The sequence below is a fragment of the Triticum urartu genome, chromosome 3 (assembly GCF_003073215.2).
Source record: "Triticum urartu cultivar G1812 chromosome 3, Tu2.1, whole genome shotgun sequence".
NCBI lineage: Eukaryota > Viridiplantae > Streptophyta > Magnoliopsida > Poales > Poaceae > Triticum > Triticum urartu.
This window is the reverse complement of record NC_053024.1, coordinates 472783426-472801911: the sequence shown is the minus strand read 5'-3', so window position 1 is coordinate 472801911 and position 18486 is coordinate 472783426.

Sequence of the window (18486 nt, the reverse complement as noted above, 5' to 3'; positions counted from 1 at the left end):
AAACCCGGTCAGCGAAAAAAGCCATTCAAACAAAGTACGCCGGGTCCGTCCAGCTTGGACCGTATACTCGATCGCTCGTGTCAAATACATGGCACCCCAAACAAGCCAGCTAATCACACCAACATGGATTGTTGGGTGTTCAAGCAGGCCGGCAAGTTAATTGCCGAAAACAAGGACAAGGGGCCGCGTAGCGATGACGAGGAGGAGCCCCGGCAGCCGCACACTGGAGGACAGAGGAGGTTTCTCCCGCAAGTGCGGACGGTGAACATGATATACGCAACCCACATCCCCAAGAGGGAGCGGAAGCGTGCGCCCAGGGACGTATATGCGTTGGAGCCAGTCGCCCCAAAGTTCAACCCTTGGTCCTCCTGCCCGATCACCTTCGATCGCAGGGACCACCCCACTAGTATCTGTCATGGTGGATTCGCCGCACTGGTCCTAGACCCAATCATTGACGGATTTCACCTCACTCGAGTCCTCATGGACGGCGGCAGCAGCCTGCTCCTGCTTTATCAGGACACGGTGCGCAAAATGGGTATAGACCCCTCAAGGATCAAACCCACAAAAACGACCTTCAAGGGCGTCATTCCAGGTGTAGAGGCCCATTGCATAGGCTCAATTACACTGGAAGTGGTCTTCGGATCCCCGGATAACTTCTGAAGCGAAGAGTTAATCTTCGACATAGTCCCATTCCGCAGTGGTTATCACGCGCTGCTCAGGCGAACCGCATTTGCTAGATTCAATGCGGTACCGCATTATGCATACCTCATGCTCAAGATGCCAGGACCTCATGGACTTATTACAGTCAATGGAAACACAGAGCGCTCTCTCCGAATAGAGGAGCACACCGCGGCCCTCGCAGCAGAAGCGCAAAGCAGCCTCTCAAGGCAATCAACCAGTTCGGCGCTTCAAAACCCGGACACCTTCAAGCGTGCTCGGGGCAATCGGCAAATAGACCGCCTGGCGCGATCGGCGCTCGCGTAGCAATCCGGCGGCCACCCCAATCCCAGCCCAGCGGCGAAGCTCGTGCCGCGCGTACATAATTACGCACTAAAAATAACATGGGCACATGTGGGGAGGGGGGGCACAACTACGGCACGCCCCAAGACACGGCCTAGACCGCGCTAGGGGCTACCCGTTACATTATTTTTTTTCTTTCAGGACCTTAATCTCTGGAAACACTGTCCGGCAGCACTATTGCCGAACACATGATGCAGCAACCAAGGAGGCAGACAGCTACATTATATCTTGGAATTCCCAGGTTGATTACAGTAAACGAGTAAAGTATTCAATTTAATATCATTCCTCAGCTTGCCCTTGGAAGGGACATAGTCCTACTCTTTGCTTATCGCACTATCTGTATCACTCTGCTTTAACGCAATTTTTTAATAAACAATGCATGACATTACGACTATTATTGCATTCTTGTTATATATATATATGTTCATTAAGGACGCCTTGCAACCATACACTATGGTACGGCCAATACACCAGGGGCTTACGTACCCCACAATGCGGTGTGAAAAGTCCGAACACTTCAACAAGTGCGGCACCCCGAACTTATAGCATTATATGCATCAGCTCCGAATCATGTCTTTGGTCAAATGTTGGGTTTGCCCGGCTCCTATGTTTTGGTACCTTACATTCCGCTCTATCGGCTAAGGTAGCGCTAGGAGAACTACTGCGATTGTGCCCCGGTTCTGCCGGGCTGAGCACCTCAGTAGAGAAAGCTAAAACTGACTGTCATGATAAGGCGAGAGACTGGTCACTGTTCAGCGAGGTTTTTCGAGTCCCTAAAGACTTATGCCGCTTAGGGCGAGGGGCCGGCCCTGTCCGGCTTATAGGCGTGTATCGCGCCCCGAATTCGGCCTTCCAAATACCAGGGGCTTTGCCGAAATTTAAAATTATAGAATTCTATGGCTAAGTGAGAGTGATAAAGCATTATTAGTCCGGTTGCCTTGTTCGTTGTGCTGAGCACCTCCCTCGAAGGATCCAAATATGGGAACAAGAGTGCTCAAGTTTACCCCGAACACCCCAGCACTCGTGGCATGGGGGCAGAAGCCGAGGACTAGCCATCTCTCAGATTGGATAAACACCCAAATAGAAGGTAATATTTTAAATTCAAACAAGCGTTGCATAGCGCATATGAAACAAGTTTTCATAATACAGGATAAAACGAGCAAGTTTACTCAAATATTACATCTTTTGAGCACTCATCCGTGATGAGACGAGCACCCGGCAGAACACCCTCGTAGTATATCTCGGGGTGGCGGTGCTCCTTGCCCTCCGGCGGCCCATCCTTGATCAGCTTCACGGCGTCTAGCTTGACCCACTGCAATTTCACACGGGCGAAAGCCCGGCGTGCACCTTTAATGCAGACGGATCGCTTGACAACCTCTAGCCGTGGGCAGGCATCGACAAGCCGCCTCACCAGGCTGAAGAAGCTGTTCAGAAGGGCGTCGCCAGGCCACAGCCGGACTATGAAGCTCTTCATGGCCTGATCGGCCGCCTTATATAGCTCGACCATCTGCTTCAGCTGGTCGCTCATTGGCACCGGATGTTCGGCCTCCGCATACTGAGACCAGAACAGCTTCTCCGTCAAGCTTCCGTCCTCGGCCTGGTAAAATTGTGCGGCATCGGACACACCGCGGGGCAAATTTGCGAATGCTCCTGAAGAGCTCCGGATCCGGGTAAGTAATCGGTAATTCACTTTTACATGCTTGCTTTGCATATAGAAAGCCTTACCTGCCGCTATCTTCTTCATTGCGTCGATCTCTTGGAGGGCCTTCTGGGCCTCGACCTTGGCACTCTTTGTGCTCTCAAGGGCCGCGGCAAGCTCAGACGCTCGCGTCTTCGAGTCAAGCTCCAACGCCTCGTGCTTCATCACGAGAGCCTGGAGCTCTTGCTGCACCTTGCCCACCCAAGCCTCGTGCTTCTCTCTCTCGGTGTGCTCCTTCGCCGCTGTATCTTCAGCCTTGGCGAGCGCCTGCTTTAGGGTCGCCACCTCGGTCGTGGCCCCTGGCAAACATATGATGATCCTGTCATTTTGCAATCACGTCCTTTTTTATATATACACATCTATAGACGGGGTATTACTTACTCTTTTTCTCCTCGAGCTGCCTCTTGGCAAGGCCGAGATCCTTCTGGGACCCCTCGAGGGCCTGCTTCAGTACGGCGACCTCCGCAGTCAGTGCAGCGGGCGCCAGCAACGAAGCCTGCATATGCATATTGACATACTTATATTAGACTCCTACGATATTATTTGATCCTCCGTTCGGCTTTTCTTTGTGAACACCGAACAGAGCATCAGGGGCTACTATCTATGCAGTAATATCTCTACTACATTTTAAAACACTTACCTCGAAGCCTGTTAGAAGGCTGGCACAAGCTTCGGTCAATCCGCTCTTGGCGGACTGAACCTTTTGGATCACCGCACTCATGATAGTGCAGTCCTCGTCGATGGAGGCGCTGCGAAGCGCTTCCAGCAGACTGTCCGGCGCCTCTGGATGGACAGAGGTCACCGGCACAGGCATCTTGCCCCCCTTAGAAGGAGGCTGCCTGCCCAAGCCTGGAACCACTAGAGGTTCCGGCGCGGTGTTCGGCTGAGGGCCAAACTTGGAGCCCTCAGGGGCCCCGTCCCCTCGGCTCCCGGAGTCCGGAAGGTCGCCTTGAGGCGCCTCCGGGACTGTCTCCCCTCAATCCGATGCCTCTTGAGACAACACCTCAGCGTCGTCGGCAGGATGAGGAGAGGTGGCGGTCGGGACTGGATCGCTATCCATGTCCGACGAGCCCAGGGAGCCGTCCGATGATACATCAATGCTGGTTCGCGGCGGCCTGCATAATCATATTCGGTGTTAGGGAAAGCAGTGCGACTAAAGAATGCTATGAGTTACTCTGGTATCCGAATACTTATGATCTCCCTGGGGGCTTGGCCCGGGGCAACCACTCGTCCTCGCCCTCGTCGGCGGCGGTGGAACTGTCCGGAAGGAGAGTCCTCCCCTTCTTGGACACTTCGGCCTCCCCAGTTGGGGAGGCCTTCCTTTTATTGTCTCCCCCACCTGGAGGGGGAGCATCTTCTTCTTCCTCCTCGTCTTCAAGGGAAGAGTGTGCCGCAGAGTTATCGGACAATGAGTCCGATAACACCTGGCGTCGGGAACTCTTTCGAGCTCCCTTGGCCTTCTTGGTCTTCTCCGGCACCTTGTAAGGAGCCGGAGCCAGCATCTCCGTCAGGAGAGCACTTGCAATGTCTTCGAGCAAAGGGGCCGGACAGTTAATCTGCCTTGCCATCTCCACCCAGTCCTATCAAAGGCATGGACATTAGACCCCGCACATAATTAAGCTAGGAAAAATAAATGTCTTACGAGACGTATTAAACTCACCGAACGGGCTAGGCTCTTCGCGCTTAGTCCGCGGTCCTCGGCAAGAGAAGGAGGGACCTCGGCGCCCTTGAACAACACCTTTCAGACGTCCTTGTGCGTCGTATCAAAGAGCTCACTCAGAGTCTGGTGCTGGGCCAGGTTGAACTCCCATAAGGTAAAATCCCGTTGTTGACACGGGAGGATCCGGCGGATGAGCATAACTTGGACTACATTGACAAGCTTGAGCTTCTTGCTCGCCATACTCCGGATACATTTCTGGAGTCCGTCCAGCTCCACCGATGAACCCCACGACAAGCCCTTCTCTTTCCAGGAAGTGAGCCGTGTAGGGAATCCAGATCGAAACGCGGGGGCTGTCGCCCATTTGGCGTCGCACGGCTCGGTGATGTAGAACCACGCCGACTGCCATCCCTTCATTGTCTCCACGAAGGAGCCTTCAAGCCATATGATGTTGGGCATCTTACCCACCATGGCTCCGCCGCATTCTGCTTTTTGGCCTCGTACCACCTTCAGCTTGATATTGAAGGTCTTTAACCACAGGCCGAAGTGGGGCCGGATGCGGAGGAAAGCCTCACACACGACGATGAACGCCGAGATGTTGAGGATGAAGTTCGGGGCCAGATCATGAAAGTCCAGCCCGTAGTAGAACATGAGACCACGGACGAATGGATGGAGGGGAAACCCTAGTCCGTGGAGGAAGTGGTGGAGGAATACTACCCTCTCATGGGGCCTGGGAGTGGGAATGAGCTGCCCCTCATCTGGGAGCCGGTGTGCGATGTCGTTGGGCAGGTATCCGGCTCTCCTCAGTTTCTTGATGTTTTCCTCCGTGATGGAGGAGACCATCCACTTGCCTCCCGCTCTGGACATGATTGGAGAAGGTCGAGGTGGGAAGTGCGGACTTGGGCGCTAGAGCTCGATTGTGCGAAGACGGATGAGCAAAGGAGGAAGAAGGCGTGGATAGAAAGGTGAATCCTTATCCCTTTATATGGGCGGACGAAGCTAAGCGCCCCCACTTGCCTGATAAAACTCGCTTATCCCCCAAGCGCCGCAATTGATGGCGCGGTTGGGTTACCCACGCCCGTATTGATGAGAATCCCGTAATAAGGGGACACGATCTCTGCTTTGACAAGACGTGTCGAAAAACTGCCTCGCGTTGTGTGCGGGGCTAGTTAAAAGAAACGGTTCGAATAATCACCGGGCCATGACATTACGTCATGCTGCCAAAACAAGCAAATTGGATATGCGGAAATATTATTCTCTCTACGGTGGAATGTGGAACTTATTTTGCAGGGTCGGACACTATCCTCGTATTCAAATTCTTCTGTGATGTATTCGGAGAAGGACCCCGCCTTGCAATGCCAAAGACAATACTGCGCGCTGGACTCATCGTCATTGAAGCCTGGTTCAGGGGCTACTGAGGGAGTCCTAGATTAGGGGGTCTCCGGATAGCCGGACTATCTCCATTGGCCGGACTGTTAGACTATGAAGATACAAGATTGAAGACTTCGTCTCGTGTCCGGGTGGGACTCTACTTGGCGTGGAAGGCAAGCTAGGCAATACGGATATGGATATCTCCTCCTTTGTAACCGACCTTGTGTAACCCTAACCCTCTCCGGTGTCTATATAAACTGAAGGGTTTTAGTCCGTAGGACAACAGCCATAACATACAATCATACCATAGGCTAGCTTCTAGGGTTTAGCCTCTCCGATCTCGTGGTAGATCTACTCTTGTACAACCCATATCATCAATATTAATAAGGCAGGACATAGGGTTTTACCTCCATCAAGAGGGCAAGAACCTGGGTAAAAAATCGTGTTCCCTGCCTCCTGTTACCATCCGACCTAGACGCACAGTTCGGGACCCCCTACCCGAGATCCGCCGGTTTTGACACCGACAGTGGGCCCGGTTGTTGTCACTCCGGAGTTGTCGGATAATAACCGTAGTAGGTGACTATAACTTGCAAGATCGGATCTAGAACATGGATGTAATGATGATAACATAAACGATTCAGATCTGAAATCATGGCACCCAGGCCCAAAGTGGCAAGCATTAAGCATAACAAAGTCATAGCAACATCAATCTAAGAACATAGTGGACACTAGGGATCAGGACCTAACAAAACTAACTCGATTACATGATGAATCTCATCCAACTCCTCACCGACCAGCGAGCCTACGAAGGAATTACTCATTCCCGGTGGGGAGCATCATGGGATTGGCGATTGAGAAGGGTTGGTGATGACGAAGAACAAAGATACCCCTCTTCGGAGCCCCAAAGGGACTCCAGATCTACTCTCCCAATGAACAACAGAGCTTGGTGGCGGCTCCGTCTCGTGGATCGAGATAATTCTTTCTCCCTGATTTTGTTCTAGAAATATGTGATTTTATAGTATCAAGGGGTCGTCTACGGGGCCACCAGGTGGGTACAACCCACCTGGGCGCGCCAGGAGAGGGGGATGCACCCTGTGGGTTGTGCCCAGCCAGGGGCCCCTCTCTGGTGGGTCTTGGATCAAGTAATTCTTATTATTGGTATAAAAAATCCTCGCAAAGTTTTGTTCCATTCCGAGAACTTTTATTTCTGCACAAAAACAACACCATGGTAGTTCTACTGAAAATAGCGTCAGTCTAGGGTTAGTTTCATTCAAATCATGCAAATTAGAGTCCAAAACAAGAGGAAAAGCATGAGAAAAAGTATATACGTTGGAGACGTATCAACTCCCCCAAGCTTAAACCTTTGCTGGTCCTCAAGCAATTCAGTTGATAAACTGAAAGTGAGAAAGAAAAACTTTTACGAACTCTTTTGCTCTTATTTGCATAAATAAGATTAAACAGCACCCAGGTTTTTAGCCAACATTATAACTAACCATGTCAACAATAACACTTAAAGTTTATAACGATTCATATCAATGACATAATCAGCTAGCGAGCAATAATAAGATATCTCAAACGGCAAAACATTGTCAAAACAACCATTATATAATATGACAATAGTGGTATCTTGCTAGCCCTTTCTGAGACCGCAAAACATAAATGCAGAGCACCTCCAAAGTTCAAGCAGCGACTAAACATTGTAATTCATGGTAGAAAAAATCCAGTCATGATGCACCCAACATTAGCTACACACAATGCATAAATCATGACAGTTGTGCTCTACTCAGTTTCTGGCGCTTGTTTTTTAGAAGGTGATGACACAACATAAAAGTAAATAGAAAGTCCCTTCACAGAGGGAAGCAGTGATTTGCAGAGGTGCCAGTGCTCAGTTTTTAAAACAGAGATAAATGACATTTTGAGACATGCACCCTTCTTATTCACTTCACGACCATCAGTTATCAACATCTTCCATGCTAAGCACGCTAGTGGCGGTTCCCAAGCGGTAAAAGTAAAGGTTTTGACTCCATTGTGAGTTTTTGTTTAATTATTTCAGAGATGAACTCTTTTTCATGTTTGCAGTTTGGGACTGGGCATCCCTATTACCGCCCATTTTCTCATGCGATGGTGAGTGAATAAACACTTGACCTGAGAATAACCCGCTTAGCATGGAAGATATCGACCACCTCCTATCATTCCATGAACGATCCAGGCACACAAAATGGATAATTTTTTAGAAGTTTTTAGAGGTGGTACATGCAAATTTACTTAGGACGGCAGGGTAATACCACATATAGGTAGGTATGATGGACTCATCTGGAATAACTTTGGGTTCAAGGTTTTTGATGTACAAGCAGAATCCCCACTTAGTACAGGCGAAGGCTAGCAATTTAGATTGAGAAGCGGCCAACTAGAGAGCAACTACGATCATAACCATGCATTATGCGTAAGTATCATTGGACACTAGCATGAGTAGGATATGAACACCATGAACATAAACATTATAGAGGCTATGTTGGTTTTGATTCAAGTACATGCATGAACATGTACCAAGTCAAGCCGCTTGAACATTCAGAGGAGGATACCATATCATCATACTACATCACAATCATCTTAACGTTATCTTGATATCCAGGATAAATCATTATTAACTCCCAGCTACTTATGCATGGCATGAGAAACTATAATCTCTAATTGTCATTGCAAACATGTTTAATCATAATGGGCTGAAGCATGGATACTAGGTTAGACATATTTACACAAACAGAACAAGTCGAGTTCATACCAGTTTCTCTTTGCCATGGCCAGTTCATCGAATGTCGTCATTATTGCCTTTCACTTGCACGACCAAATGATATGAAAATAATAATAATGCAAGAGTGCCATGGACTAAGCTGGAATCTGCGAACATTTTATTCAACATGAGAAGACAAGGTAAAATGGGCTCTTTATAAGTTCAACAATTATTCATATGAGAGCCACTCAATATTTTCATCGTGGTCTTCTCCTCGGTACAACTCGAATAAAAAGAAAAGAAATTCAGAGAAACACACTGAAATATTTTTGGAGTTTTTGGTTTTCTTAAGCAAGCAAATAAGGGAAAAGCAAAAACGAGAAAAACTATTTACATGGGAAAGCTCCCAACAAGCAAAATAAGAACGAGGAAATATTTTTGGATTTTCTTTTTAGTACTACTAAGCATGCATAGAAAGTAAATTAACTGCAACTATTTTTTTTTGTTTCTCTGAAGTTTTTCAAACACACAAGAAGAAAGCAAGAAAATAAATCTAAGCATGGATGATACAATGAAAAAGTGTGAGCACCGACAAATGAAATAAATAGACATGAATGTAAAGTCGGTGGAAACACGTACTCCCCCAAGCTTAGGCTTTTGGCCTAACTTTGTAGTGAATCAGTAGCCTAGAGGGTAGTAGGCATCCTGAGGAGCGGGCATCCACTCATCCCACTGTGGAGGTGCCTGGTGTGCTACCTCAGCAGCAGCCTGAGCGTTCCGGTAGGCGATGATGTCTGCAGGCATAATCCTATATCCACCCCTGGCAACAGAATCAAACAAAGCAGGAGCAGGCAATGGAATAACATCACGAGTCCTCACACTAAAAACCAGGTTATACGGAATAGGGATGTGAGGGGATTCGATATCGGTAAAATTGTGGTGATCCATGGCTACACGGTCTAGGTAAACTGTGCTAAGAGGGAAATCATGAGGGCGTATCTCAACCTCGAAGTGAGCCGCCAAACGAGTAGCATAAATCCCACCATGTATTTTGCCCTGAGATTTATTAAGATGGAGGCGACGAGCCACAATAGCTCCCAAGCTATAAGTGTTGTCGTCCTCTAATGCACGAGTAAAACAGCAAGGTCTGGTGAACTAAGTGCACCCACCTTCTCCCTAGCAAGCAAGCATTTGGCAATAAAATGTGCAAAGTAACGAACTGCGGGAAATGTAAGCCAGCGGCAATGATGGCTGACACTCCTCTCTCATCACCCACTGTCAGAGTGCGATAAAAGGCCTCAAACTCGGTCGGCTTAGGCTCAGCCAAGCTCTCATCAGACGGGATCAAGCATATGTCACAAAACTCAGTAAGTGGTATCTGATGGTTTTCAGCATATACATCAAAGCTCACTTCAGGAGCATTATTTCTAGGCAAGAAAGTAAAGCTCTGAACAAAGATGTTTGTGAGGATGTGGTGCTGGGCACACTCATCTGCGATGAAGTCGGTGAGGCCGGCATTAGCAATATACTGTATGAACTCCTCAAGAATTCCATCCTCTTGTAGGAACAGGGTGTGCAGCCATTCGCACGGCCGTACCTCCGCCAACCTCTGAGGGTGGAGATCAGTGTCAGAAGACTCCCCAATAACACCCTTGGAGTTCTTCTTAGAGCCAAACTTCCTGAAGATATTCATGTCCGCGTACAATTTTCAAGCAACAATCCCTCGAAACAGTTTTGGAAACGGAGCTTCGAGCAAAGAGGTCGAAATCCACGGGTTTGACCTCAAGAACACAAGAGAGAGAGCAATGGGGATTTTTTCTGGAGGTAAGTGATGATGTGGGATGAAGAGGTAAGTGAGGGGGCCCACGTGGTGACCACAACCCACCAGGGCACGCCTGGGGGGTGCTGGCGCGCCCAGGTGGGTTGTGCCCACCTGGTGCGCCTCCCTCTGATGTTTATTGCACCAAAAATTCTCAAATATTCAGAAAAAAAATCGTATTAAATTTTCAGGGCATTCTAAGAACTTTCATTTTTTATTGCATGGGAAATTCAGAAAACAGACAAAACATGGCATTTTATTTTATTTAACTAATAAAAACAGAAAACAAAAGGTAAGGACAGAAGGTAGTGCTTACTAAATTCATCAACTTCATACCTTTCCAAAATGATCCATTAATAAGGTTGATCAAGTCTTATTAACAACCACTTTCGGTTAGCATGAAACCGAAGAACTTTTGTAAATCAGTAAGTTACCTCAATGGGGATATGCATTTCCCCAGTAGTAAGTATTTCATATTTCTTTTTGACAGTAGGTAGAGGTATTTGAAAACTTCCAATAGTGATTGTCGGAGATTTTTCAATAACATTAATACCATTCACTTGTAATTGTTTCTTCAGAAAGTGCACCATATGCTCATTGCCATTAATATGAAAAGTGGCCTTGATTTTATTGCAATTAATAATAGCCCCTGTAGTATTCAAGAAAGGTCTACCAAGCATAATCGACATGTTGTCGTCCTTGGGCATCTCAAGTATAACAAAGTCAGTCAAAATAGTAACATTAGCAACAACAACAATGGGCACATCCTCACAGATACCGATAGGTATGGCAGTTGATTTGTCAGCCATTTGCAAAGATATTTCAGTAGGTGTGAGTTTATTCAAGTCAAGTCTTTTATATAAAGAGAAAGGCATAACACTAACACCAGCTCCTAAATCACACAAGGTAGTTTTCACATAATTCCTTTTGATAGAGCAAGGTATAATTGGTATTGCTGGATCTCCAAGTTTTTTAGGTACCCCATCTTTAAAAGTGTAATTATTAAGCATAGTGGAGATTTCAGCTTCCGATATTTTTCTCTTATTTGTGATGATGTCTTTCATATATTTTGCATAAGGAGGCATTTTCAAGATATCAGTCAAGCGAGTACACAAAAAGACTGGCCTCAGCATTTCAGCAAAGCGTTCAAATTCTTCATCATCATTATTTTTAGTTGACTTGGGTAGAAAAGGCATGTTTTTTAACCCACGGTTCTCTTTCTTTACCGTGTTTTCTAGCAACAAAGTCTCTTTTGTCATATCTTTTATTCTTAGCTTGTGGGTTATCAAGATCAACAAGTGGTTCTATCTCAACATCATTATCTGGTTCTTTATTATTTGGTTGAGAGTCTTCATGAACCTCATCATTAAATTTTTCATTATCAGTAGGTGAGTGTTCATTACCAGACTGAGGTTCAGCATCAGAGATAGAAATTTCATTATCATTATCAGGAGGTTTTTATATTTCAGGTTCACTAGGAGCATGTGAATTCCTATCATTCTTATTTTTCTTTTTCTTTTTAGAAGAACTAGGTGCACTATTGTTAGCTCTTTGTGAATCTTGTTCAATTCTTTTAGGGTGTCCCTCAGGATAAAGTGGTTCCTGAGTCATTTTACCTCCTCTAGTTGCAACTCTAACATCAAAGTCATGCATATTATGATTCATTTCATCAAGCAATTTCTTTGAGATTTACAACTTGTTCTAACTGAGTTTGTACCATAGAAGCATGTTTTCCAACACCTCTAACATCATTTGATATTTCAATTGTTTCACAACATTTGCATTGAAGTGATCTTGTTTTCTAGTGTAGTTTTCAAACTCATAAAGGCATTGACTAGGATGCATATTGTGAGGATTATCATTATCATTAAACTTCATAAGAGAATTTACCTCTACCACCTTAGGCATTGGTGGTGTATTAAGCCCATGTATTTCTTCAATAGGAGGTAAATTTTTAACATCCTCGGCTTTAATACCTTTTTCCTTCATAGATTTATTTACCTCTTGCATATCTTCGGGACTGAGATATAATATACCCCTCTTCTTCGGAGTGGGTTTAGGTGGTGGTTCAGGAATAGTTCAATCATCATGATTTTTCAATATGTTATTCAATAATTCCTCAGCTTGTCCAATAGTTCGTTCCCTGGAAACACAACCAGCACAACTATCTAGGAAGTCCCTAGAAGCATCGGTTAGTCCATTATAGAAGATATCAAGTATTTCATTTTTATTAAGAGGATGATCAGGCAAAGCATTAAGTAACTGGCAAAGCCTCCCCCAAGCTTTTGTGAGACTCCCTTCTTTAGTTTGCACAAAGTTAAATATTTCCTGTAAGGCAGCTTGTTTCATATGAGCAGGAAAATATTTTTCAGAGAAGTAATAAATCATATCCTGGGGACTACGCCCACAACCAGGAGCAAGAGTATTGTACCAAGCTTTAGCATCACCCTTTAATGAGAAAGGAAATAATTTGAGAATAAAGTAGTAGCGAGTTTTCTCATCATGATTAAAAAGGGTGGCTATGTCATTCAACTTAGTAAGATGTGCCACAACAGTTTCAGTTTCATAACCATGGAAAGGATCAGATTCAACCAGAGTAATTAGCTCTGGGTCGACAGAGAATTCATAATCCTTGTCATCAATAAAGATAGGTGAAGTAGCAAACTTAGGATCACATTTATTCTAGCATTCAGAGATTTTTCTTTATACTTGTGCAGTAATTTCTCTAGATCATCTCTATCATTGCAAGCAAGAATATCTCTAGCTGTTTCTTCACTCATAACATAACCTTCCGGTACCTTAGGCATTTCATATCTTGGAAGGCTAGTTCTAGCAGGTGTTTCAGGAGATTCAGTTTCAAGCTCATCATCAGATTCAACAACATCATGTTGTATAACTCTAGCAATTTGTTTATCAAGAAATTCACCAGTGGCACATCATCATTATCAAGCAAGGTACTAGCATCATCATAAGCATCATTCATAATAGAAGTAGCATCATCAATAACTTGCGACATATCAGAATTAATAGCATGTGGTGATGTTGCAAGTTTACTCATAACAAAAGAAGAATCTAAAGCAGAATTGGATGGCAGTTCCTTACCTCCCCTCGTCCTTGAGGGAAAAATCTTAGTCTTTGGATCCTTCAGATTCTTCATAGTGATAATATGATAATAATCCCAAGTGACTCAACAAATATAGCTATGCTCCTCGGCAACGGCGCCAGAAAAAGGTCTTGATAACCCACAAGTATAGGGGATTGCAACAGTTTTCGAGGGTAGAGTATTCAACCCAAATTTATAGATTCGACACAAGGGGAGCCAAAGAATATTTGAAGGTATTAGCAGTTGAGTTGTCAATTCAACCACACCTAGAGATTAATTATCTGCGGCAAGGTTATCAGTAGCAAAGTAGTTTGATAGTTTTGATAGTAGTAGTAGCAGCAATAGTAATAGTAATAGTGATAGCAGTAATTTGTAGCAAGTGTAACAGTGATGATAGCAATAGTAACGAAGCAAGATCAATAAGAATAAATTCATGGGCATTGGATCGGTGACTTGTTGGATGATATTCATCATGAGACAGTTATAACCTAGGGCAATACGACACTAGCTCCAGTTCATTGATATAATGTAGGCATGTATTCCGTAAATAGTCATACGTGCTTTATTAAAAGAACTTGCATGACATCTTTTGTCCTACCCTCCCATGGCAGCGGGGTCCATATTGGAAACTAAGGGATATTAAGGCCTCCTTTTAATAGAGAACGGGAACAAAGCATTAACACATACTGAACACATGATCTCCTCAAACTACGGTCATCACCGAGAGTGGGCCCGGTTGTTGTCACTCCGGGGTTGTCGGATCATAACCGTAGTAGGTGACTATAACTTGCAAGATCGGATCTAGAACATGGATGTAATGATGATAACATAAACGGTTCAAATATGAAATCATGGCACCCAGGCCCAAAGTGGCAAGCATTAAGCATAGCAAAGTCATAGCAACATCAATCTAAGAACATAGTGGATACTAGGGATCAGGCCGTAACTAAACTAAATCGATTACATGATGAATCTCATCCAACTCCTCATGGACCAGCGAGCCTACGAAGGAATTACTCACTCCCGGTGGGGAGCATCATGGAATTGGCGATGGAGAAGGGTTGGTGATGACGAAGAACGAAGGTCCCCCTCTTCGGAGCCGCAAACAGACTCCAGATCTGCCCTCCCAACGAAGAACAGGGCTTGGCGGCGGCTCCGTCTCATGGATCATGATAATTCTTTCTCCCTAATTTTTTCTAGAAATATGTGATTTTATAGTATCAGGGGGTCGTCTGCGGGGCCACCAGGTGGGTACAACCCACCTGGGTGCGCCAGGAGAGGGGGGCGCGCCCTGGTGGGTTGTGCCCACCCAGGGCCCACTCTCTGGTGGGTCTTGGCTCCAGTAATTCTTATTATTGATATAAAAAATCCTCGCAAAGTTTCGTTCCATTCCAAGAACTTTTATTTCTGCATAAAGACAACACCATGGTAGTTCTGCTGAAAACAACGTCAGTCCGGGGTTACTTTCATTCAGATTATGCAAATTAGAGTCCAAAACAAGAGGAAAAGCATGAGAAAAAGTAGATATGTTGGAGATGTATCAGCTTTCTATGGCATCGCTACTACTATTCCTAGCCTACCGCCAACAGGGTGGGCATTATAATGGTAGCGCTTTTTCCAGCAGACGCGCTGCTGCTATAACTATAGCTGTAGTGCGCTTTATGGAAACGCGCTACTACCAAGTAGCAGTAGCGCTCTGTTTTAACAAGCGCTACTGATATACCACTATGTATAAGGTTTTCCCTAGTAGTGATCCGTTAGCTTAGCATATTGATTGTTCAGTTTATTGCTATTGCTTTCTTCATGTCAAATACTTATTCCTTCGACTATGAGATTATGCAACTCCCGGATACCGGAGGAATACCTTGTGTGCTATCAAATGTCACAATGTAACTGGATGATCATAAAGATGCTCTACAGGTATCTCCGAAGGTGTTTGTTGAGTTGGCACAGATCGAGATTAGGATTTGTCACTCCGAGTATCGGAGAGGTATCTCTGGGCCCTCTTGGTAATACATATCATAAGCTTGCAAGCAAATGACTAAGGAGTTATTCACAAGGTGATGTATTACGAAATGAGTAAATAGACTTTCCGGTAACGAGATTGAACTAGTTATGAAGATACCGACGATTGAATATCGGGCAAGTAACATACCGATGGACAAAGGGAATTATGTATGTTGTCATAACGGTTCGACCGATAAAGAACTTCGTAGAATATGTAGGAGCCAATATGGGCATCTAGGTTCCGCTATTGGTTATTCACCGGAGAGGTGTCTCGGTCATGTCTACATAGTTCTCAAACCCGTAGGGTCCGCACGCTTAACGTTCGTTGACGATATAGTGTTATATGAGTTATATGTTTTGGTGACCAAATGTTGTTCGGAGTCCCAGATGAGATCACGGACATGACAAGGGGTCTCGAAATGGTCGAGAGGTAAATATTGATATATATGTATATATATAGGACGATGGTATTTGGACACCGGAAGTGTTTCGGGACGTACCGGGAAGGAATCGGGTCACAGGAAGGGGTTCCAGGCACCCCACTGACAAGATATGGGCCTTATGGGCCAAAGGAGGGGACAGACCAGCCCACAAGGGGGCTGGTGCGCCCCCTCCCTTGTTTGGCCAGCCTAGGGAAGTAAAAGGGGGAGGGCTAGCCCCTCCTGCCTTTCCCTCTCATGGGAGAAAGGAAAAGGGGGGCGCCACCCTCCCCTGCCTTTTCCCCGCACTCCACATAAGGAAAAGGGCTGCGGCTTGGGAGGACCCCAAGTAGGATTCCTCCTACTTGGGCACCACTTTTGGCTGCTCCTCCCTCCCTCCCACATATATATGTTTGGGAGGGGGTGCCTAGCACACACCAGATCAATTGTTAGCCATGTGTGGCGCCCCCTCCATCGTTTACACCCCCGGTCATATTTTCATAGTGCTTAGGCGAAGCCCTGCGGAGATCACTTCACCATCACCATCACCATGCCGGTGTGCTAACAGAACTCATCTACTACCTCGATGTCTTGCTAGATCAAGAAGGCGAGGGACGTCACCGAGCTGAACGTATGCTAAACGCGGAGGTGTCGTACATTCGGTACTAGATCGGTTGGATCACGAAGAAAGTTCGACTACATCAATCGCGTTGTGAAATGCTTCCGCTTACAGTCTACGAGGGTACATAGAGACACTTTTCCCCTCGTTTCTATGCATCTTCATGGATTTATCATTGCGTGTGCGTAGAATTTTTTTTTGTTTTCCATGCAACATTTCCCAACATACACCATGCTAGAGATAGAACTACACACAAGGTATTACAATCTGGTTTTTATTCGCCTACTCTCTTCAAAGATTCTTGTATGTTTGTCTTGTCTTGTGAAGAATGTCAAAGAATTGGTAACATTATTAGATGCCAATAAATGCCTATGAATTATTCACTTGTTATTGAACCACTTGATGTTTGGGGATTCGATTATATGGGACCTTTTCCATCCTCTAATGGGTATACACATATTTTGGTTGCTGTTGATTACGTTACTAAGTGGGCAGAAGCTATTCCAATTAGTAGTGTTGATCACAAAACTTCTATTAACATTCTTAAAGAAGTTATTTTCCCGAGGTTTGGAGTCCCTAGATATTTAATGACTGATGGTGGTTCACACTTTATTCATGGTGCTTTCCGTAAATTGCTTGCTAAGTATGATGTTAACCATAGAATTGCATCTCCGTATCACCCTCAGTCTAGTGGTCAAGTAGAATTAAGTAACAGAGAAATAAAAGTGATCTTGCAAAAGACTGCTAATAGGTCTAGAAAGAATTGGCCTAAGAAACTTGATGATGCACTATGGGCCTATAGAACTGCTTATAAGAATCCTATGGGTATGTCTGCATATAAAATGGTTTATGGGAAAGCTTATCACTTACCTCTCGAACTAGAACATAAAGCTTATTGGGCAATCAAAGAGCTCAACCATGATTTCAAACTTGCAGGTGAAAATAGGTTATTTGACATTAGCTCACTTGATGAATGGAGAACCCAAGCCTATGAAAATGCCAAGTTATTTAAAGAAAAAAATTAAATGATGGCATGACAAAAGGAGACAAAAGCGTGAGTTTAATGTAGGTGACCATGTCTTTCTATACATTCTCATTTAAGATTATTTGCAGGAAAACTTCTATCTAAATAGGAAGGGCCTTACATTATCAAGGAATTTTGTCGTTCCGGTGCCATCAAGATCAACAACGCCAAAGGCAATAACCCAAAGGTGGTGAATGGGCAAAGAATCAAACATTATATCTCAGGTACGCCCATAAATGTTGAAACTAATATTATTCATACCATAACACCGGAGGAGTACATAAGGGAAACTTTCCAGCATGCTCTAGAACGCTGAAAAGGAATAGGTATGTGATACGGTAAGTAAACCGACTCCAAAAGTTTTCCAAAGGCAATTTTACTCCGTTTGGAATATTTAAAACATTAGGAAAATAAGAAGTAGTCCGAATAGCACACGAGGAGGCGACAAGCCCTGGGGGCGCGCCTCCCAGGCTTGTGGCCACCTCGTGTGCCCTCCAGACTCTGTTTTCTCCCAGAATACTTGTTTTGCATGGTAAAAATTCATTATATAATCTCCCGGAGGTTTTAACCATCGTATCACGGCAATCTCTTTTGTTCTTGTTTCGAGCTACTTTTCTGACATATCTAGATCGCCATGTCATCTCCAAGGGTCACCAAGGACAAGTTCTATGAGAAGGTCATCAACCCCTACCTTCCAGAGGTGATGCAACACCCTCAATCCATTGAGATGCATGAGGGGTGCTTCACATCCAGGACATTCAAGGGCCAAGGAGGACCGGAAGCGTGGAGGCCAAGCTCGAAACTGTTGGAGCAAGAGGTCTTCAAGTTCAAGGGGATGGTGGAATGCGGACTCAACGCCAACCACTCCATGATCACGGAATTATCCCGTAACCACAAGCTGGACACCAAGGATATTGGAGAGGCCATCTTCAAGCTTCATGAGAAAAAAGAGCATCTCCAAGGCCAGATCAATGACCTACAAAACCAAAATTGTGAGTATGAATACAAATTTAAGAA